Here is a 24757-nt window from a genome sequence, read left to right on the forward strand (position 1 = left end):
CAAGAACGCATCCGTGAGGGTGGGGTGGGGGGGTTAAACATTAAAGAGACAGGCAGACAACAGAGAAAGTGAGAAAAAAACACGAAAGGGAGACGACAGAGCTTGAAACCCCCCCCAAAAAAAGAAAAAAAAACAACAAAAGTGAAATGGTGAGAAAATGGACAGAAAACAGTGAAATTTGGACATGTTTCAACTTTGATAGTTCAAAAGCAGAGTGTAGACTGGAAGGTTAAAATATCCCATCAATCAGGCTCCACAAACAACCCGCACAAGCCATCTGTACACTTGATGCAAAAAGCTATCAACCCAGCTAAACAGAACACAATTGATGAGGAACTAGATAAAATTATCAGAGAAAGCACCTACAAGGTATCATTCCTCAAGATGGTAAAAGGTTACGTTCCTCATCAAGTGTTTAATGCTGATGAAACCGGCCACTCCATTCCATCAAGCCATCAACGACCATCACAAAGGTCAATAAAACTACTTTATTATACAGTACAATTTAGTTCTTTAATTATAATACCATAGCACATTTATTATACATAAAATAACGTATATTTGGTGTAGTTTTAAGGCTTAGAAAATTAAAAAGTAGTAAGTAGTAAATTATGTTTTACGGGGACCTGGGAACGGATTATTCTCATTTTAATTGTTTCCTGTGGGAAATTATTTTTTGGGATACACACTTTTCGCCTTACACGATCTGTCTGGGAACCAATTAAGTTCGTAAGGCAAGGTATCACTGGAAATATTCTGTGTAGGACTGTTTTTTTTTGTTTTTTTTTTTTGCTGATGAGAATGAAATGACCTGGATGGATGAGAATATTTACAGGAAAACATAGACATGACAAGCATAATCGGCTATGACTGGTAAACCCCTTAAATGCTGCAACCAAAGCCCGGAAATCCTATTCCTCACCTAGTTGCAAGACCCAGATCAGAGAGTACATGAAATCAAAGTACTTTACTAATGCATTTCAATTGAATATTTACTTTACACTACTACAGTAATCCCTCGTTTTTCACAGTTAACTCATTCACTGCCAGACGATGTGTCCACTGCAGTGTCAGGGTTTTTATCCTTGTCACTCGAATTCCAAGACCCACACAATATTGAGTTTTAGGACTACATCAACATTCAATGCAACGTACGAAAGCTGAGACTCTCTTCTTTCATCATAAAAAAAAGAGTTAATTCCTAAATGATATGCGTCTGGAGTTATATGAGCTTGAAATGAGGGCGGCTGCCCAAAATACAATGAAATGCATACATATTGGTTTATATGGCGTTTTAACAACAGCTGAAGCTGGAACAAAGCGCTTACATAGAAAAACGGGAAATGCTGCCCCCCACGTGGAAGGGAAAAACATGACCAGAGACCATGGCCAGTGCTTTATCGGCACCCAAGCATGAAAAAACAAAACTCGGGAACCTGGAAGTAACTCAAATAGATAGAAGGGTAGCTAGCTGGCTAATGGATAACTAATAGATAGATAGCTACATAGCTAGCATATAGATAGCAAATAGATATCAAATAGATATGTAGCAACCAGCTAGCAAACAGATAGCTAATAGAGAGCCAGCTAGACAGTTAGCTAACTAGCTAGTTAGTTTAAAATTAAATGAAGATCACCTTGACCGACATTTAAAGGACAACCGACGTCTCCGGACAAGTTGTGTCCATAATTTGTAAAATGGCTTCAAATGACTTCTACTGATTCCACCGCATATAGCTATATTTTACGTTTTAAGACTCGCGCTGAATATTCCGGAAGTCTTGTTTTTGAGTTGGAGATGAGTCCGTACGTACGTGACGTCACTGAAGGAACGCCCCTGACCGAAAAAAAGGACACATTGCCAATGTCATCAAGTCAATGCATTTTGCTGGAGGAATTTGCTGAAGGAATTTATCAGCCTGTGGAAACGGGCTGATTAATTCCTCACAGGGAGCTTAGTCGCCATTTTCTGCCCCTTTTCTGGGACGCTACATTGCAGTCCACATGCCTCAAAATGACATGGAAGGACTTCTTTAATCGATTGCAAATATGTATGCTTTCCTCTTCAGAACTATTTGAATCATATTCACAAACTGGATGAGTAACAAGAAAGCATATTCTCCGAATCTGAAACCATTGTTTTGATTCTCCAGCAATGCAAGACGTCTTGGCGTGACGTCACAAACTGGGGGCGGGACTTTATGAAAATGCCCAATTTGCAGCTCAATTTTTGTTGTCGTTTTAGCACACTTTAAGTCATTTTTATTGGTGTTTTGCATTTAAATAAAAAATATCATACTGCGTGTTTTGGGTATTTTAGATGCTATAAAACTTTTTTTCTGATGTCAGTTAGGAAACAAAAAAATGGTGTCGGTTGTCCTTTAAATGAAGATCATCTTGGCCGACATTTGAATATAAATGAGGTCAGGTAACACTGTTAAAAAGAGGAGCCTGTGCACCGTGTGAAGCATCTCAAGGTAGAGTTCATCATTTTCCTCTCAGCTCATATTCAAGAGGAGAAAAAATAATAATAAAATCTCTCACCTTTTTATTCTTTTTTTTCTGTACAGAAAAGAAAAGAAAAACATTCATTGTCCTGTTTTTTTTTTTTTTTTCTCGAAAGGAATGTCGTCACGGAGGTTACATTCAGTACTGAAGGGAATGAGGACGCTCTTCACCTTCTCAGCTCAAAAAGAATTTCAAATTAATTACATTCGGGGGGATGAGACAAAAAAAGCGGACATAAAGCGCTGATGTTGGCATTTTTTCCTCACCCATTGATTCCTCGTTACGGGCTCACATTAACGGCCCCGTGAAGACGCATCAATCAATTCATGGACTTTTGTCCTTTATAGAATCTTGTCCACACTTTTGGTACAGACGCCGTGGCGGTGACAGGAATCTATTGTTGCGGTGTGAAGCGCAGTGCGTCACCTCAACACTCCCCCGCATAGTGTGCGTATGCGCTGCCGGCTGCTTAGTGGCGGCGAGCTCAGTAACAAAGGGGATCCATCTATGTCTCGGTATACACACGTGTGAACTTGGAACAAGGTGCAGAGTGAGGGAAGCTCAAAATCAACTTTAGGTTCCACTGTGGTTGTGTTTATTTATTTTTTTTAAACACAGTCACTGCCATTCACAAATTTATCCGGGAATTGAAAATACAGTGATACCTCAGTTTATGAAATTAATTTGGAAAAGTGTATATCCCAAAAATTAATTTCTCATAGGAAAAAACGAGATACAGTAAAGTTTCGTTATATCGATATTCAAGGGAATCCGAAAAAATATCGATATAACCGGGACTATCGATATATCCGACCCTGTTTGCATGTAATTTTCTCCGTGCGTGCATAGAAATAGTATCGATATAACCGGGACTATCGATATATCCGATATAACCAGACTTTACTGTATGCTGTGTGCTCTATGTGTAATATGTGGAGGGGATTAAATATTCTAATGGCTTCCCCAATATTCTAATGGCTTCCCCAAATTCATAACGGCCCCCGAGAGGAAACCGTAACTACAATATGGCCCGCGGCAAAAAAAAAAAAAAAAAAAAAAAAAAGTTTGACACCCTGGTTTGATGTGCCCTCACTTGTCTAAATAGAGTGTTGTGAGAAAACATTGCTGCAGTGAGGGACTGAGTAGGACACATCTTTTTGGGTCACCCTCCAGAAAGAGGAGTGTGTCAAAGTGATTGACAGCTTTGTCAGACGAGTACAGGTTTGCTTGCAACAAAAAAATTGAAAAAAGAGCCATTTTTTTTCCTTCAAGCACGTTTTTTTTTTTACGGCGCGTCTGCACTTAGACGTTACAATTTCTCTGGTCATTGAGCAGACCTTAAGTTGACCAGTGATGCAGATAGATCCACACAAGATCTTTGCTTGAGATTATTTTCCAGCACTTTTGTGGCGTGTGTAATTTGAAAGGCGCTTAAAAATAAAATGTATGTATGTGATGTTTCGATTTATAATTGTATTTTATGTATAGTATTCTATTTGTGATTGTATTTTATTTATTATAGTACCTATGCTTGTCTGTGATTGTAGAGTGTCCATGAGAGCTTTGAAAGGAGCTTAAAATGTAAGTAGTTATTATTATTATTATTATGTATATGCATTATGTATATGTATTATGTATATGTATTAATATTATTATGTGTATGTATGTATTATTATTATTATTATCATTAATTTGTATAATTATTATTATCACTATTATCGTTATTATCATTATTATCATGATTATCGTTATTATCATTATAATCATTATTATCATCATCATTATCATCATTATCATCATCATTATCATCATTATCATTATCATCATTATTAGCATCATTATCATCATTATTATTATCATTATCATTATTATTATTATTATTATTATTATGATATATATGTATTATTATTATGTATATGTATTATTATTATTATTATTATTATTATGTATATGTATTATTATTATTATGTATATGTATTATTATTATTACATAAAGTATATATCGATATCGGATATATATAGTGTATATATACTATTTCTATGCACGGAGAAAATATGCAAACAGGGTCGGATATATCGATATTATATTGATATTTTTTCGGATTGAATATCGATTAACGAGACTTTATGTATATGATATTATTATTATTATTATGTATTATATATTATTATGTATATGTATATGTATTATTATTATTATTATTATTATTACTATTATTATTATATTATTATTACTATTATTGTTATTATTATTGCTATGTATTTTATTATTATTATTATTATTATTATTATTATTATTATTATTATCATGGTATGGTTTAGGTGCGCAAATTTGAAACGCAAAGTCAGTCATGTTACAGTCATTTCATCTCTGTTCAAAAATTCTACAATAAGCACACTTAGTAAGGGCACCCGTTGTTTCACATTGGCACATTCAGAGTGTGGCAGTAGGTCTCTCAGACAGTTCTATCAAGGTGTGACAGCCCGCAGACACCAACGTGGGAAGATGCCGCTGTGCACCGAGAGGTCAGTGAGGGCCAACCGTAGCCTGACAGCAGCCTGGGGGCACAGCTGTAGGCAACAGCTCAAAAGGTCACCAAGGCCTGATTGCACACCCCATCAAACTCTCAACACGATGGTTATAAAATCCTACGTGACATTGCCCTTTCTGGGTGTGTAGATTTTTTTTTTTTTTTTTTTTTTTTACAGGAGCAAGGACGGTCATTTTATTTGGTCTTGACATATGTGTAGCTTGAAAACAAAATGGCGTACTCATATTGGATTGAATTAACGCACTTTTGTGGTTATTGGTCAACTGAAAAAGTCAATTTGATTTGTTCAAAAAACACTCCACATATTTTCTCAACCGGCTGAGGACTTGAAAATTAGGCCGAGTATCAATTCAGCGAAAAATATTCATTTGCATAATAATTTGGAAACCTTATGACTTAAAGGACAACCGACGTCATCGGACAAGTTGTGGCCATAATTTGTAAAATGGCTTCAAATGACTTCTACTGAGCGTATTTTTAAAAGATTCCACCGCATATAGCTATATTTTACGTTTTAAGACTGGCGCTGAATATTCACAAAGTCTTGTTTTTGAGTTGGTGACGAGTCCGTACGTGATGTCACTAAAGGACCGCCCCTGACCGTAAAAAAGACGCATTGTAGCGGTCGTTCCATCACGTCAATGTACTTTGCTGTACTTGTTTGGTCTGGGGACCTTGTGTTGCACCCAAAAGCCGCTAGAAGAGGGCGTCCAATCTCCATATACGGAATTTACCAGCCTGTGGAAACGGAGGTGGCCACGGGAGGTCGCCATTTTGTGCCTCTTTTTTTGGGTGAGAGAATTCTCCCCAGTGTTGCCTCAAAATGGCACAAATAAATTATTTAATCGATTGCAAACATGTATGCTTTCCTCTTCAGAACTATTAGAATCATATTCATAACTGGAGCTGTAACAAGAAAGCATATTCTCGGAATCTGAAGCCATTGTTTTGATTCTCAAGCAATGCAAGACGTCTTGGTGTGACGTCACAAACTGGGGGCGGGACTTTCTGAAAATGCCCAATTCGCAGCTCAATTTTTTTGCAGATTTTTGCAGTCATTTTTATTGGTGTTTTGCATTGGAATAAAAATATCATACTGCGTGTTTTCAGTATTTTAGATGCTATAAAACGTTTTTCTGATGTCAGTTAGGAAACAAAAAAGTGACGTCGGTTGTCCTTTAAGGTTTGCAAACAATCATATTGCTCTGAGCAGCTACAAAAGAGGCACAGTGAACACAGGACAAAAGGTTAAAGCGATAATGAGCTGGCTGTGCCAAGCTGTCATCTTCTACTTTACATTTGTTTCTTTGTTTATTTTCACTTCTCTAATCTCCAATCACATGCGGCCCGTTTCCAGCCAGGGCAGCACCGGCGGTCACCGTTCACCATTCACGAAGATCACGGTGGCCAAGGGCGCGTCCGCCCGCCTGTGACTCCGCTGTCAGCATGAATGCATTCAGGAATAGACCTACAAGCTTTTTCAGGTGTGTCACGGTCTGCGCTGTCAGCAGATTGCAATCAAATCCAATCTGGTATTAAAGAGACTGACTTGACACTAGACTCCATCTCATGAAGACAGGCAAAGGCAAACTGAGGTATAAAGCGGCTATCGACCCGTGATGATCAATGACTTATCTTCTATCCTGACTTATCATGTTACTACACTACAACAGAATTTGAGATTTATTTTTCAAGAATTTGGCCTACATATGTCAATACAGATGGACCTCAAAAAAGGTGAGAATCAAACACAACTGACCAATGCAATTAAGACAGAAAGGAATAGTAATAGTAATAGTAATAATAGGAATATTAATAATAATACATTTAATTTATAAGCGCCTTTCAAAACTCAAGGACACTTGACAGTGTCGCAGTTCAGCATCAAAATCTACACTTTTGTTTTGCAAGTCAATCTTTTAAAAATATGGGGACCTGGTAACGGATTATTCTCATTTTAATGGTTTCCTATGGGAAATGGATTTTTGGGATACACACTTTTCGGCTTACACACTGTCTGGAAACTGATTAAGTTCGTAAGCCAAGGTATCACTGTATAAGTGTATTGTGCCTCAATTTTTCTTATGATGATACTAGTGCAGCATGTTCTACCTGGGGCACATTCCTTGTGTGTTCTACATATTTGGCAATAAAGATGATTCTGATTTGAACTGTTGACATAGTACACTATTTTATCACGGCGACAAATGTGACATGCATGCGACACATGCATTTACACATCTTGGTACAAAATGCACCTAAAAGCTAGCAAGCACTCATTTGACGACAATGAGGTTAAAATCTTAGCGAAAGAACATAGATGGTTTGAAAGGGGAGTAAAAGAAGCGATTTTTATAAAACAACTAAATCCTTCATTAAACCGGTTTGGTGGGGTGAGGTTCAATTTGGATCGTTCATACAATAGCCTGCTTAGGCAACATAGGATTAGTGATAGTGATGAGGTGATACCGGTCGAAGTGGGGCAATCAGGCCAGTCGTTAGTCAGAACGACAGGAACTATCAGTGGAGCAGCTGCAGTGGGTAGTCCTCTGCTCCCCCCAACCTGAGAGCAGGGCCCTATCATAGCAGAGTCCGGCACCGCCATGTCTGGACAGTAGGGATATATACATAGGACTTAAACTACCAGTAAGACTTTAGTTTGCTGACGAAGTTTTTTGGATAAGAAGCGAAACGTCCGACCAAAGAAGTACAGATGATCGCTGAAGAAACCTTTTCATCGATCTTGGTACAAAGTACTCTCCGAGCCTCAAAAGAAATGTTATCATGTCATTTGCATGAAAAAAAGACAGCAAAAGTGCAGCTCTTAGACTCAGTGAGATACCGCAGTCCGCGCTCATGATTGAAGGTACTTGCAACAAAGGCATGTACAAAAAACGACAAAATAGTGTCAAAGTCAATAGTCAACAATGGCTGCGCACCTCTCGAAACGGACACTTTACCACTCTGCCGTCGAGCTGCCGCATTGACTTCTCACTGAAAACTGCTCTGAAAAGTGCTTTGTGTGGAGTCACTGTTGTTACACCTCAGTCACAACTCGCTCAGCCTGCTTTAAACACTCATCTACGTGCACTCATTCATATGAGCGGTGTCACCTTATGCGCGAAAGTGAATTCTGGAGAAATAAAAAATCAATATGATAAACTGCGACTGGGTTTGGTGCTGAAATTGTTTCAGTTTGGAAATCGATACTGGAGACTGAGCCATTAATCACTGGGCGCGAAACCTGAGCATCCAAGGGAAAATATTAGGCCCTTCGTATGTACTGTTGGGGGTCTGAGGTAAACGGCTATTGGTAGTGAGAAATAAAGACAAGGCAAAATAAATACAGATGACTGAGGTAAGAAGGATTTTAGAGTCTTTGCACCCTACGTCGCCCTAATAGTCACTGAAAGATGACATCCGGGGCTTTTTCAGACTGACAACAACAACAACAAAAAATCACCTTCACGGGGTGAGCCCTGCTCTAATTCAGACGGAGCAGAAGGAGTCTGTGCGAGGTCATCGGAGGCAGCTAGCTGACAGCGACATGGCGAAAACGGCACGCGATATGATGGTCACATGGGGAAAACCTCAGCCATGTTTATTGACCTTTACTGAGCGGCCTCGTCTTTCCTTGCAACACAATGGAATAAAGACCGTGCACATTGCCAAAATCTGCGCAGTTTCAACACTTTTATGACAATGACATTGCTAACCAATGTGCACTGGCTAACGAATGTCATTTCAACAACAATGCCAGTCAAGATTTCAGAGTGGTGTGCACTCTGTGTCGTTTTTCGGCAGCTCTGAGTCCAGTGAATTCATATGAAGAAGTGTTCAGAGGATTTGGGAGAGATACTCTATTGGGTATCTTCCCATTTTGCAGATGTGTCTTAAAGGACAACCGACGTCTCTGGAAAAATTGTGTCCATAATTTGTAAAATGGCTTCACATGACATCTACTGAGCGTATTTTAATAAGATTACACCGCATATAGCTATATTTTACGTTTTAAGACGCGCTGAATATTCAGGAAGTCTTGTTTTTGAGTTGGTGACGAGTTCGTACGTGACGCCACTAAAGCAACGCCCCTGACCGAAAGAAAGATGCATTGTAGCGGTCGTTCCATCACGTCAATGTATTTTGCTGTACTTGTTTGGTCTGGGGACCTTGTGTTGCACCCAAAAGCCGCTAGAAGAGGGCGTCCAAGCTCCATATAAGGAATTTATCATCCTGTGGAAACGGAGGTGGCCACAGGAGGTCGCCATTTTGTGCCTCTTTTTCGGTGAGACATTTTCCCTCAAAGTTGCCTCATAATGGCACGGAATAAATTCTTTAATCGATTGCAAACATGTATGCTTTCCTCTTCAGAACTATTTGAATCATATTCATAACTGGATGTGAAACAAGAAAGCATATTATCCGAATCTGAAGCCCTTGTTTTGATTCTCCAGCAATGCAAGACGTCTTGGCGTGACGTCACGAACTGGGCGCGGGACTTTCTGAAAATGTCCAATTCGCAGCTCAATTTTTTTGCAGATTTTGGACACCAAGTCATTTTTATTGGTGTTTTGCATTTGAATAAAAGTATCATACTGCGTGTTTTGGGTATTTCAGATGCTATAAAAGTTTTTCTGATGTTGGTTAAGAAACAAAAAAGTGACGTTGGTTGTCCTTTAAATGCAGTGGTGGGCCGCAGATTTTATCGTGAGACCTTCAGTCGTGCTATGTCTGAATCCATCCAGACTGAAAAAAAGCTTCAGCTTCAGCTGTTGTTAAAGCCATATATTAAACCAATCTGTATGTATAGCCCTCATTTCAAGCTCATATAACTCCAGACGCATATAATTTAGGAATTACGTTTTTTCTGATGAAAGAAGAGAGTCTAAGGTTTCTTACGCTGGATTGAATGTTTATGTAGTCTTTAAAGCCAATATTATGTGGGTCCTAGAATTCGAGTGGCAAAGACAAAAACCCTGGCACTGGAGTGAACACATTTTTGCTCGTCTGGCAGTGAATGAGTTAATGATGGTCATTTTTTTTCTTGAAAAACCTGTCTCAAAAATGGCTGTAACAGTAAATCTCCAACCAAATCCATATCTTCACCTGCTTCAGCCATTGTGGGTTGACAAAACTGCTCTTAAATCAAGACAATATATTTGCTTATGCGGCTTGCTACAGATACAGTGTGCTAGCCTCGGCCAGTATGCTCTTGTCACTTAGCGGCTGGTAATACTATGATTGACTGGTGACTAGCCAATTATAGTTTGTGAAGACTCCGATGTTAACCAGGCCTGCGAGCAGGCCCTGAAAGTCACCAACATGCAATCTGATTGGTTAAAGCAACAGACATTAGTTAAAGACATTATTATTATTATTATCTTGTTTTAAAATTATTATTGTTTATGTTATTATTATTATTATTATTATTATTATTAAAGGGTTTGTGACCGTATTTTCCAGTGTATAAGGTGCACCGGCGTAGAAGGCGCAGTGTCAGCTTTTGAATAAAATTAAGGCTTTTGGGTGCGCCTTATACACCGGAAAATACGGTATGTTTTGTTTTAAAAATCCCATTTCTGTTAAAGCAAACAAAAAATCAAGGTAGTTTGACAGATATATACACACCCAGTACTTTTATTCCTAAATTAGCTTGGCTCTTAAGACTGCAAGCGTATGCTTCCATTTCCAGCCATCAAATTGCACAGTAGGTTTGCCAATTACTGCTTCTGGATGCTTTTAAAATTGAACTCAGTGATGGTTGATTGCTTTAAGAGAAGCAATGCAAAATTGGAGGTGCTTAAAGGCTGGGAGAATTGAATTGAGGAATCATGTGATTTGAATTTTAACTGAACAAACAGGACGCCTATGTTATTAAAAACAAGCTACGACCTTTTCGTGTGGTGTTAATTGGGGGACAATGAGACAACCAATGACCAATTTCTGTTTTGCACTGACAATCAAATTGTTTGGCTTATCTTTAGTTTCCAATTGACAAGGACATTGTTCCTTGTGGATTTTAATTCATTCACTGCCAGACCTGCAAAAATGTGTCCATTCCAGTGCTAGGGGTTTTATCATTGTCACTCAAATTCCAGGACCCACAGAATATTGAGTTTCAGGACTACATAAACATTTAATACAGCGTTAGAAACCTTAAATTGTCTTCTTTCATCAGAAAACAAGAGTTAATTCCTAAATGATATGGGTCTGGAGTTATATGAGCTTGCAATGAGGGTGGCTGTACAAAATACAAGGCAATCCATACATATTGGTTTATATGCGCTTTAACAACAGCTGAAACTGCAACAAACCGCTAACGTGGAAAAAAAGGAAATGCTGCGTGGAAGGGAGCGCTTCATCGGCATCCCCGCAAGTAAAAACAAACCCCGAAAAAAATCTGAAATGGCGCTCTACGTCATATTTTTAATTCACAAATAAATTTGGGAGTAAATGAGTTCAATGACTACCAACAAATCATTTTTCATTTGCCAATTTAAAAGTGGGTGGCCTGGGGAATGACCGCTTTGCACGTCTGCCTCACAGTTGGGATAATTAGTAGGTATGGTGTTTTGGAAAACTAAGTGTACCAGGTTAAGTTTTTTTTAAGGCAATGTGTTGGTGGTGGAAGACCCCCCAAAAAGCAGGCAGGAGGGAGGAGCGAGGTGTATTTGATACATTGTATTAAATAAAGTTGTCAGGAATAAAATCTCAAACAACAAAGTCAGCAAAACAGAAAGGTCCAAAGTAGCAAACAAAACCATGAGTAAAACATGACAAGATGAAACAAACCTGACAGGGTGAAACAAACAATGACCTGACACAGAATGGTTATGCCGGGAGTCCTTTTAACTGCCACTGATTAAAATGACTTGTGCAGGTGCAGGCAGGGCTCTACCTATTGAGCCCTCTACCTATACAGTGCCACCCATTGGTCGCAAACCGAAATGTGACACTTGCCAGTATAGCTGATTTTTTGTTTTAGACTGGATAAATGTTTTCAGAAGAAAATTTAAGAGGATCACATCTCTAGCAACACCGTCCACATGGAGTCATTTCCTCTGATCTGATGATTTTGTTTTTCCTGTTGAAATGCGAAACAAGTGAGCGTGTCTGTCCTCCAAAATAGCAATCGTAAGCAAACAAGATATGGTTGTTTTCTTTCAACAGCAACACCTGGGAACGGCAAAATAGAATGGAACACCCGACTTCCTTTTGCATAGGAGAAATTGGAATGCAGCCATCCAAAAGCCCATCAACGACCACCACTGAAGCAATAAGATTCTTTCGATTCATATGAAGCATTGGCGACTTCTTTAGATACACGGATCAAGCTCGGTATGAACATCGTGAAGAGGTATGTGGCATATTATTTTGTACAATCTAGCCATACGTTTTCTATTACGCCTGTAAGCAGTAAGGTCAGCACATCACAACCCGCAACGAGGCAAACAATCATTCATTGAAAAAAAAAAGATCATTTTCACATATTTTTGGTACCATTTGGAAGGGAGGTACAGTGATACTTCATCTTACGAACGCTTTAGCTCACGAACTTTTCGCCTTACGAACATTTAATTCGCGAGAATATGATCTTGGCATTCGAACTTCGGCGGACGAACCAAAACACACAGAGCCATGGTGGCTGGCGGACTAGTTTTCGGCAGATGAACAACAAACCACACGGTCGAACAGCGTCGTGGTGGCTGGCGGACTAGTTTTTCAAACCCCCTTTGAGTACAGACATGATTTGCTAGCGAGTGAAGTACTTTTGCTATGAAAAAGACCCTCGTGTTAAACCGAAGAGGACACAAAAGAAAATAATGGTCGAGGAGAAGAAGGAGATCATCGAAAACACGAACGAGTTGTGCGTTTGTGTGACTTAGTGTCCCAGTACCAGTATGCTAAGTCAACGATTGCTACGTGTGGCTAAGGGTGTTTCTGTTTTGTCTAAGCAACGGTCTCAGGCATTAGACTAGGTTGAAAAACTTCTGTTGCTTTGGATTAACAAAAAGCAGCGAGCAGGGGACAGTGTGAGTGAGGGTATTATCGTAGAGAAAGCATGGCAACTTCTCTCGGATATCATTAACAGGCAACTACATCAACGACCATCACAAAGGTAAATAAAACGACTTTATTCAACAGTACAGTATATTTATTTAATCACAATACAATAGCACATTTATTATACGTAAAATAACATCTATTTTGTGTAGTTTTAAGGCTTATTTAGTAGAAATTTTTGTTTTATGGGTTCTGGGAACGGAATATTCTCATTTTTAATAGTTTCTTATGGGAGACAAATGTTTGGCAGACGAACTTTTCGCCTTACACACACTTTCCAGGAACCAATTAAGTTTGTAAACTGAGATATCACAGTGATACCTTGGCTTACGAACTTAATTGGTTGTCAGGGAACCAATTAAGAATTTAACACCGTGTTTTTCAGATGGACATCCAATTTATATTTGAGTCCTTATAACAGGGGGCCATTACATCAGTAGATGTTTCTAATAATACCAAATATTTATTCCAGATTCTAAGCGCGGATAGCAGAAAGGCTATTACAAGAAGGTGGTAAAAACTTGAAAAACCACCCATCGAAGAATAGTTCAATATCATTTATGACATAAATAAAATGGAGAGGATTACATTTGATTTGAGATCGCAACAAGAAACTTTTTTGAAAAGATGGATGAAGTATAACACGGCAATAAGAACATCATTGGTTTAACCCCACTTGACTTTGTCCTTTTTGAGCCTGCATTTAAATCCCCCGTCACAGAAAGCGTTACGAGTCAAATATGTTATTTCTCTTTTTTATTTTATTCCTCTTTTCTTTCTTTGTTTTCATTGTATTATACTATAAAAATGGTTACACGGTTGTATTTTTTTAGTACATTACTAGTCCTTACATGTTTTGCATTACTCACCTACTTTTGGTGATTTTAAAATGGAACTACTCTAGAATAGTAAAGGACAACCAACACCACTTTTTTGTTTCCTAACTGACACCAGAAAAACGTTTTATAGCATCTAAAATACCCAAAACACGCAGTATGATATATTTAGTCAAATCCAAAACACCAATAAAAAAGACTTAAAGTGTCTAAAAACTACTTCAAATTGAAACCGGAAGTGGCCAGTTTCAGAAGGTCCCGCCCCCTTGTTCGTGACATTACCCCAAGACGTCTTGCCTTGCTGGAGAATCAAAACAATGGCTTAAGATTCGGAGAATATGCTTTCTTGTTACTCATCCAGTTATGAATATGATTCAAATAGTTCTGAAGAGGAAAGCATACATGCTTGCAATCGATTAAAGAATTTATTCCATGCAATTTTGAGGTATCTGGGGGCGGGAAATGTAGCACAAAAAGAGGCAGAAAATGGCGACAAAGCTCCTGGAAGGAATTAATCAGCCCGTTTCCACAGGCTGATTAATTCCTTACACGGAGCTTTGTCGCCCTCTTCTGCCTCTTTTTTGGTGCTACACGAAGTTTTCAGACCAGCCAAGTCCAGTCAAATGCATTGCCATGATGGAAGGACTGCTACAATGTGTCCTTTTTTTCGGTCAGGGGCGTTCCTTCAGTGACGTAGGGTGAGGACTTGTCACCAACCCAAAAACAAGACTTCTGAGATATTCCGCGTGAATCTTAAAACGTAAAATATAGCAATATGCGATGGAATCTTTGTAAAATACGCTCAGTAGAAGTCATTTGAAGCCATTTTACAAATTATGGACACAACTTGTCCGGAGACGTCGGTTGTCTTTTAATGGATGTCTTTTCATAGACTGTATGGATCTGTGAAATCATAATAAAATTTATATTGAAAAAAAAAAAGAAAGATGACGGTTGAGGCAGAAATGAGAAAGCTCTTGACAACCCCGCCTCCCTATCACTGTAAAAAAACGATTTTCAAATTTGTGGTTTGAAAGTGAAGTAAAATCTGTCTTGTTTTTTTTTTTTTTTTTGCCTCGCAGAGCATTAATCAATGCAGCTGTATGTTAACTGTCTCTGACGCCAGCGCAGCAAACGGCATCACGGGCGGTAGCAGGTGTTTCACCCTCTGAGTGACAAACAGGATAAGGCAGAGCGATCAATAAATTAACAGCCTGGATTTTTACGAAGCCATCGCCTGTTGTATATGAGCGGCAGAAGAATACAGTACGGAAGTCATAGGGGAGCCGTGGCCTGAAACGCATGCTGCTATGATCCAGTGTGACAAGGAGAGCTTGGGAAGACTGGCGTGTCCCGCAGTGATCAAAGTCAACGGGGGAAAAAAAAAAAACATTTGCTTTCAATATTTCACTGCTTGGCACTGGATTACTAGAACATGCCATCATCTATCTGACTGCTTTGATTGATACTGAGTGAATAGATGTCATCTGAATCCCACACATGTTTGAGATGCCACAGACACACAGGCAGGCAGGCATCACCCTAACCTCCCCAGTATATCAAGCAAGATAAAGGGAAAAAATGTCCAAAATAATGCAATGAAGGCCACGATCAGTACTTCACGCTAGAGTGAACGTCCCTGTGTTTTATTTATTGGCGCTGTCTCAACTACAAGAAGCACAAGAAAAATGTGTGTGAATCAGAAAAACAAAAAACAGTGATACCTCAGCTCACGAACTTAATTGGTTCCCACAAAGTGTGTGTAAGGCAAAAAGTTTGTCTGTTAAACATTTATTTCCCATAAGAAACCATTAATATGAGAATAATCCGTTCCCAGGTCCCCATAAAACATAATTTTCAAATAAATAAGCCTTAAAACTACACAAAATACACATTAGTTTATGTATAAGACACTTGTGTGGTGCCTTCAGTAGGAGTGGTTGATGTGAAGACAGATGGACATGGAAATATGCCAAGAACTTGATTTTTGGGGGGTTTTGTTTGATTTCACTGTGACATTATCAGCACTGCGAAACTACCTCGCCCTCAATCTTCTATAGTCTTTGCCCTCATTTCGAATCCTGGGTGTGCTAGAGGTTAGCCGAGCTAATTTTAGGCGCAAGACGGGATACACCATTGCCTGATTGCCAGCTAACAGTACGTTGACAATTTTAGAAAAATGAAATGATTTTTTTTTGAAATAACGTCTGCCCAAAGGCCCGGGCGTACAACTTTTACGTCGGGCGTACAACTTTCAAAACCGGGTGGCTGACAACTTCTTCAAGAAAAAAAAAATATATATATATTTTCAAATCAAACGTTTATTATATTCAATAAAGCAAAAGGTACAAGCAAACCGCTACAAGCCACATGGACTCCTCTTTCTAAGCACCTTTCAAAACTCTCAAGTACACTTTACAGTCACGGTATATATCGAAGCACGAAATGGGCTTCCAATGTTGCCTCAAAATGGCACGGATTAAATTCTTTAATCGATTGCAAACATGTATGTTTTCCTCTTCAGATCTATTTGAATCATATTCATAACTGGATGTGTAACAAGAAAGCATGTTCTCCGAATCTGAAGCCATTGTTTTGATTCTCCAGCAATGCAAGATGTCTTGGCGTGACGTCACGAACTGGGGGCGGGACTTTCTGAAAATGCCCAATTCGCAGCTCAATTTTTTGCAGATTTTGGACACTAAGTCATTTTGATTGGTGTTTTGCATTTGACTAAAAATATACTGCGTGTTTTGGGTATTTTAGATGCTATAAAATGTTCTTCTGATGTCAGTCAGGAAAGAAAAAAGTGACGTCGGTTGTCCTTTAAAGGCTGTGGTGAGCCGTGCATTTCATAGCTAGGCCTTCAGTAGCGCTACGTATGAATCAATCAACAGTTGTCAAAAGTGCAGTGTGATTTACTACAAGTCCACTAGAGAATACCCTTCGCTCTAGCTGCTAGTGATAAGAGCAGTTTTCACAAACTATTATTGGCTATTGACAATCAGCTCGTCCGCAGTCTGGGAAGTGAGTGAGAGGAACAAGGCCCTCAGGAAATGGCGCTCTAAGTAAGAGCGATTCTCTGGGCTCTCCTCAAAGTGCCAACCACCATGCCAGTGACCTTCCACGAGCACGCAGGTGGAAGCGGATGAATTACTCGCTGCGGTTGAAGAGGAGTGACAGGTGGCCTGAAGGAGAGCCAATCTAGTCAAGCCACTTCCCCACCGTCGCCATCTTCTCATGTGGCCCCTTTGGTCCGCTGTGATCAGGGAACATCACACAACGGCATCACTTATTTAGTAGCACATGACAAGCTATCTTTCCAATCTCACTGGACATTTTCGATGAATCTATCTGTGTATGCGACTTTTAAATGGGATTACACAGTGGTGGGCCGTCAGAGCCTGCAAGGCCTTCTCTGCTGGCCTAAACATATCTGAATGACAGACTAATGTGAATGATATTTTGTCCGTGAATTCTTATTTATTAATTTCAAATTGTCTTTCAGCTTCCTCTCATTACTTTTCCCCTGTTGTGATGCTTCCAGATGTGTGTTTTCGTATTTAAGCATTTAACCAATCACATTTCTACCACCATTTGTTACCAGGGTACGAAATCTACCTGGATGCCTTCACAATCAGCTCTGCAGGCTCTGGAGAATAAAAATCAATGGCAATGAAACTGTTGCTTTAACCAACAGAGCTCAAGTTGGCAACCCAAGGCAAGGACACGGGGAAAAAGAAACCAAGACAAGGGCACGGAAAATCCTACTGAACCCTCCGGACACTGCCCACCACCTTTTCTAGCGACTTCCTTCAGGCGGGTGCTACTGATTCTGCTCAAAGGCGCTGGCAACGTCAGAGTTTTCGCAAATTATGATTGGCTAGTCACATGATTGGCTAGTCACTAGCTAATCATAGCCGTGAGTGATAATCGCATACTGGCCAGAGCTAGCACACTTTATCTGTAGCGAGCTGCATAAGCAAATACAATTTTGTGTTGATTTATTCGCGGTTATGTCAACCCACAATGGCTAAGGAGGAGAAGAAATAACTGTATAATGCCTCTTTGCAATTTTTTTATTATGATACTCGTGCAGAATGTTCTACCGGAGACCAATTCCTTGTGGGTTCTACAAACTGGGCAATAGAGATGATTCTGACTCTAAAGAAATTAATCTGGTTGCAGATATACTGTTCGCTATTTTCAAGACGGACTTTACAAGAATAGATGGACATCATTAAGAAAGGTTGGACAGCTGCGGAGCTAGCAAAAATAGCAAATATTGCAATTTTATCAGGTGATCATGAATGTAGCGCTTTGCTTGTCGCTTTTGATTTATTGAATAAAACAAACATTTGATTTGAAAATAATCGTTTTTTTTTTTCCCTTGAAGAAGTTGTCGGCCACCCGGGCCGAGATGTTTTGAAAGTTGAACGGCCGACGTAAAAGTTGTACGCCCCGGGCCTGCGGGCAGACGTTATTTCAAACACTGCATATAGCTATATTTTACGTTTTACGGCTCGCGTTGAATATTCAGGAAGTCTTGTTTTGGAACGCCCCTGACCGAGAAAGTGACACACAATGCATTTTGGGTACTTTGTTTGGACTGAAGACTTCGTGTTGATCCGTGATGATGGCGAAATTAGAAGGAAAACACATAAATAACGCGATGGTGAATCCTTGTGTGTTGCACCAAGACTACTATTTGATACTAGTTGACACAAATTCCCAGCAGACAAATCAGCCCATTTCTAGCGGAGCTTGGCCGCCATCTTGCGCATTTTCTGGGACGCTACAAACATTTATGCTTTCCTCTTCGGAAGTATTTGAATTATATTCATAACTGGATGAGTAACAAGAAAGCATCCTCTTTGAATCTGAAGCCATTGTTTTGATTCTAGAGCAAGGCGAAGACGTCCTGGCGTGATGTCACGTACAAGGGGGCGGGAGCTTCTGAAACTTGCAATTTCCGGGGTCATTTTGAAGAAGTTTTGGGACCCTTTAAGTCATTTTTATTGGTGTTTTGCATTTGACTAAAAATATCAACCTGTGTGTTTTGGGTATTTTAGATGCTTTAAAATGTTTTTCTGATGTCAGTTAGGAAAAAAAAAAATGGTGTTGGTTACCTTTAAGGTCCATACAAGCAAAGACGTATGAGTCTAATCTGTGTTGACATGTTGATGCACCACTCGGAGCTGCTTCATTGACCATGAAAGGGAGAATGACTTTGACTACTCATACGATGTTTGGATTGAGCATTGCTGGAGGTTGCGAAGCTACAAAGAAAAAGCCCTCATGTCTGGGCAAGAGCACGTCTACCTTGCATATGTGCAAGGTGATCCTTAACGAAGCTCGGCCCTCATAGGTCACCGGATGTTATTATGCACGTTCCTCCGTCTCGCACTAACGTCGTACAAATGAGTCCTCGACCGATGTATTTCTTCAAAGAAACGCAAGTAGGGCCAACAATGGAGTCGTTTCCGTCTTCTGAATGCTCTCAATTTGCTGATCTCGGTGAGCGAGAACCTGCCCCCGTTCTATTCACGGGCAAAATAAAGGAATAAATAACAAATTCAAACTCCAGGGAGGGCGTTTAAATCGACATCGTCTCAAACTGTAGCCTTCTTCTTTATTAGTAACAAAGCATACTGTCTTCTGCGATGTATTTCTTGCATGACTAATTACAAAGATGTGAATTATCTTGCGTCCTTTGCAATTTAACAAATAAATCCCCGTGAGAGCTCATTTGATGTAAGAAAATAGGACATTTTCATTGGTGCAAAAACCACCGTGTGCGTTCCGTAGGGGATAAATGCAACTGTATCGCTCCTGTAAAGAACTCAAAATCAAAAGCAGCGCACAGCCACAACCTTGTTTACTTGCAATGTATCAGGTAGACTTTAAGATCAGACAGAAATCTGGCTGGTTAACAACAACGCCCCCCCCCCCCCCCCCATATGTCAGTACATTTGTATTCATTTGAAATGGCACATCCTAACTGCTGTTTGGTTTAAATATAGAATCGAGCCATCGTCTCACGTATTGCTTGATTTACAAATGCAAAAGCTTTCAGTTATTTGCTTTAAAAATGAGCTGCAGTTTCACAATCGAATGAGAGCTGTAGAAAAAAAAAAAATCCTACCTTTGTCAAGTCGATGCAGTCAGAGTATAGATGAGTTCCTTTATTGTTGCACTTGTAGTTTGCAGTCGTCCGTTGACCCTCAACCAATCCTGGGTGTAGATGACCTTCCATCCCAGAGTCTGGAAAAACGGATGAATGGTAGTGTATAACTACACTGAATCAGACAAAAAAACGTTTTTGTCTGATACCCATACATATTGCAGAGTACTTCTTAGTAAGAAGTACTCTGCAATATGTATGGGTGTTACAGACCATGTCCCAATACAAAGTATTAGCTTTATAAAGTGTATTTCCTTTTTATTTTTTCTTATTTTAGACCAAAAATAACACAACAGTGAACGGCAATAAAAAAATAGCAATGGAAGCTGTAGAAACAGTGAGGTAGGAATCCCTTATGCCCTTCACTCAACAGACCAAGACCCCCTTGCTCTGAAATAGTGTTTACTTGGCAAGGCCAGAAAAAGTAGAAGTTGGGAAAAGTAATATTAGTTTAGTTACCCTCAGCCAACTCAAGAAATATCTAATATATAATATACGTTTTTGACCTTGATGCCATACATTTTTCCCATGCAAATGTGTCATTCAAAGAAAAACACTGAATGAAATTGACATTTATGTAATAATTTAATGCATATTGATAGAGTGATAGACAGACAGTCACTTTTCATTTTTTTCTCTTGACAACATGGATTTTGCATTTGAACTTATTCACTGCCATTTCCTGTTTTTTCATGCTTGGGTGCCAATAAAGCGCTGGCCATGGCCTCTGGCAATGTTTTTTCCCTTCCACAAGGGCGCAAAATTTCCCTTTTTTTCCATGTTAGCGCTTTGCTGTTAAAGCGCTATAGAAAGTAATATGTATGTATTGCATTGTATTTTGGAGAGCTGCCCTAATTTCAAGCTCATATAACTCCAGACCCATAGGAAATAATTCTTTTTTTCCAATGAAAGAAGAGAGTATAAGGTTTCTAACGCGATACTGAATGTTTATGTAGTCCGAAAACTCAATATTCTGCGGGTCCTGGCATTCGAGTCACAATGACAAAAACCCTGGCACTGCAGTGGACACGTTTTTGCACATATCTAGGAGTGAATAACTTCAACAATACAAGTTCAACAATAAGTTAGTGATACAGACTTAGTTGTACATAGTTCACTGTATATAACTCAAACGTGAAAGGCGGATATGATAATAAGATCCACCCATACAATCTTTTTTTTTTTTTTTTTTAATTTCGCTGTCATTATGAGTCCTGGGAAAGCTGCAGTTCAGCCTATGTAATTTAAGATGAGAAGTAGATCACACCTTGGACTGGTCATCTGCCAATCACTGGACTGACACTCGGACAGGTAAAAAAAAATGCCCCTGATTGTCAGTCTTAAAGTATGTGGCTTGGAACCAGTTTTAAGACCAAGGACAGAAAAGTTGGAAGAGGTTTCTGAACAAATTTCAGTTCCAAGGTATTCTTAAAGGACAATGGACACATTTTTTTTTGTTTCCTATCTGACAACATAAAAACGTTTTATAGCATCTAAAATACCCAAAACACGCAGGCTGATATTTGTAGTCAAATGAAAAACACCAATACAAATGACTTAAAGTGTCCAAAAACGACTTCAAAATGAAACTGGAAATGGCCAGTTTCAGAAGGTCCCGCCCCCTTGTTCGTGATGTCACGCCAAGACGTCTTGCCTTGCTCGAGAATCAAAACAATGGCTTCAGATTCAGAAAAGATGCTTTCTTGTTACTCATATGATTCAAATAGTTCTGAAGAGGAAAGCATAAATGTTTGCAATCGATTAAAGGAGTTCTCCCATATCAATTTGAGCCGTCAATGACAGCATGTAGTGTCCCAGAAAATGCAAAAGATGGCGCCCAAGCTCAGTTGGAAATGGGCTGATTTGTCTGCTGGAAATTTGTGTCAGCGAATATCGATTCACCACCGCTTTATTTATGTGTTTTCCTTGTAATTACGCCATCAACATGAAGTTTTCAGACCAAACAAAGTACCGCAAAATGCTTTGAGGTGATGCAAGGTATGTCCTTTCTCAGTCAGGGGCGTTCCTTCAGTGACGTCATGTACGGACTCGTCACCAGCTCAAAAACAAGACTTCCGGAATATTCAACGCAAGTCTTAAAACGTAAAACATAGCTATATGTGGTGGAATCTTTGTAAAATACGCTCAGTAGAAGTCATTTGAAGTGATTTTACAAATTCTGGACACAACTTGTCCGGACGTGTCGGTTGTCCTTTAAGCAAGGAATACAACTGCCAAACTGTTTATGGGGGCGGGGAGACTGTCGTGCTGCCCCCATGACGCTGATATCTGTCCGTTGACTGCGTCGCCTGAATCCATTTGTGTGTGAACGGATCGAATCAGGGTGTAATGTACCAAAGAAATAAGAACTTCCAAAGTGATCTTCCTGAGAATTTCCCATTTGGTAAACGGCAAAATACAGTAAAGTCTCATTATATCGATATTCAAGGGAGTCCGAAAAATATCGATATAACCGGGACTATCGATATATCCGGTTTGATGTCCGTGCATAGAAATATATCGATATAACCGGGACTATCGATATATCCGATATCGATATAACCAGACTTTACTGTAGTTCCATTTAAAACTATGTAGACCAGCTCAGTTCCATACTTGACTAAAATTTAATTTTAAATGATTGGAAATTCACCCGAACTGCCATTCACTCAAACTTCGGCCCAGAATTTCAGCTCGCGAGACGCCCCAGGACCAGCAGGTCAGTTATTTTGGGCTTTTCTGAGCAGCCCTCAAGCAGCTGCTCTCCCTGGCTGAGACTACCTCGGACAGAGTGTGTTAATTTGCATTGACAAAGCTGTCAGGCAAGAGGTTGCCTCCTGCGCGGTGATGGATGCTGACCTGGGAGGGTGGGAAGGAATGTAGAAAAGGAAGAAAAGGATCGGGAAAATAGCATATATGATATACGCTGAGGAAAATCGATGGCATACTCCTCATACTATCATAAGTATAATAATAATTGTAATAATAATAATAATAAGTGTAATAATAATAAGTGTAATAATAATAATATTAAGAATAATAATATTAATAACAATATTAATAATAGTAATAATAATAATACTAATAATAATAACAATAATAATAAGTGTAATAACAATATGTGTAATAATAAGTGCAATAATCATCAGCATCATGACCATCATAATCATAATAATAATAGCAGAGGTCGTGGACTTTACATGTTCCCTCCACGGGCATGCATGGGTTTTCTCTGGGTCTTCCAGTTTCCTCCCACATTTAAAAAAACATGCATGGCAGGATGATTGAACACTCAAAATTGTTCAAAACACCTCAGACTGACTCCAGGTTTTCTGTGTTCCATTGCGGGCCTTCCAAGCATGAAACTTTTCAATAGACTTCTATTCTGTCTATTCTTTATCAGTTTCCCCCACCTAGTTCCCAAAGACGGCTCGGATAGGCTCCAGCACCCCTGGCTGGCGACCCTAATGAGGATAAAGGGGAATGGAAAATGGATCAATCCGACCATACGCAGCAATAGATACTGTATATGATTGAGGATTACTTTTGCTGGTTTGCCGTGACAATAGTAACGATCAGCAGAGAGGGTCACACCATGTTGGAAGGTGTAGAACATGGGTGTCAAAGTCATTTTTTGCCGCGGGCCACATTGTAGTTATGGTTTCCTCTCGAGGGCCGTTATGATTTTGGGGAACCCATTAGAATGTTTAAATCCCTTCAAATATTACATATAGAGCACACAGCAAATTAATGAATAACTCGTTTTCAAATCTGAAGTCAAGAATAATGACTTTTATTGCGGTTGACATCCAAAAATATGAAATTTTGGCTCAGATTTTAGCAATCATCATGGAATTTAACAAGTTTGATTTGCTTTCACGGGCCGAAAAAAATGATGTGGCGGGCCGGATTTGGCCCGCGGGCCTTGACTTTGACACCTGTGGTGTAGAAGATGGAAGTTTTGCATGTTAGCATTGTTTCGGTGTGTCCCGTTTTGACTGAAATCTGAAAATTTGAATTTGCTTCACTGTCCAAGCCACCCCTAATTGCTACAAAGCCCTCGGGAGTATGTCAGCAAGGGAATTGTCATCCACCATCTTCATAACAGTAGGCATTGCACCCTCTTCTACAGAGGTAGAGGCTCGTGACAGAACGTGTGTACCTGTTGCCAGGTTACAGCGGCTGCTTCCAGAGGCCCTTGTGATCATAACCGGAGAATTTAATCACTGCAGTCTAGATTTAGTTCGACCCACTTTTCACAAGTACCGGACCACCCTATGCACAACAACAGACTATAAAACATTAAGCATGCTGCATGAGGGATGCTTATATTGCTTCACCTCTGCACCCACTTGACTCATTAGACCAAAATCACGCTTCATATAACCAAAAATGTTATGAGGAAGTAGAGCCAAGAAGTCAGCGACACACTGCAGGGCTGTATAGACAGGGTGTATTGCGCGATTCCCGACAAAAATGACCTCAGAGATCGTCATTCCAGCCACGACTATACACAGTTTCCCCAACAGTAAACCATGCGTCGCAATCGACTTTGAGAGCCGTTTTAATCAAAAGAAGAACGCCTACAGATCTGGTGCCAACTAAGAGCTTGG

General features: G+C 39.6%; 1 long non-coding RNA gene across 2 annotated transcripts in view; it reads right to left on the bottom strand.

Annotated features, from left to right (window-relative positions):
• Nucleotides 1-24757, bottom strand: part of LOC148901079 (uncharacterized) — a 199575-nt gene that overhangs the window by 165128 nt on the left and 9690 nt on the right. For both annotated transcript variants that reach the window (XR_016118180.1, XR_016118178.1), the window contains exon 4: nucleotides 20106-20224. This is a non-coding gene — a long non-coding RNA (uncharacterized LOC148901079). The remainder of the gene's footprint in view (nucleotides 1-20105; nucleotides 20225-24757) is intronic.

Source organism: Hippocampus bargibanti, linkage group LG02 (genome assembly GCF_051943395.1).
Source record: "Hippocampus bargibanti isolate YZ-2025 linkage group LG02, ASM5194339v1, whole genome shotgun sequence".
Classification (NCBI taxonomy): Eukaryota; Metazoa; Chordata; class Actinopteri; order Syngnathiformes; family Syngnathidae; genus Hippocampus; species Hippocampus bargibanti.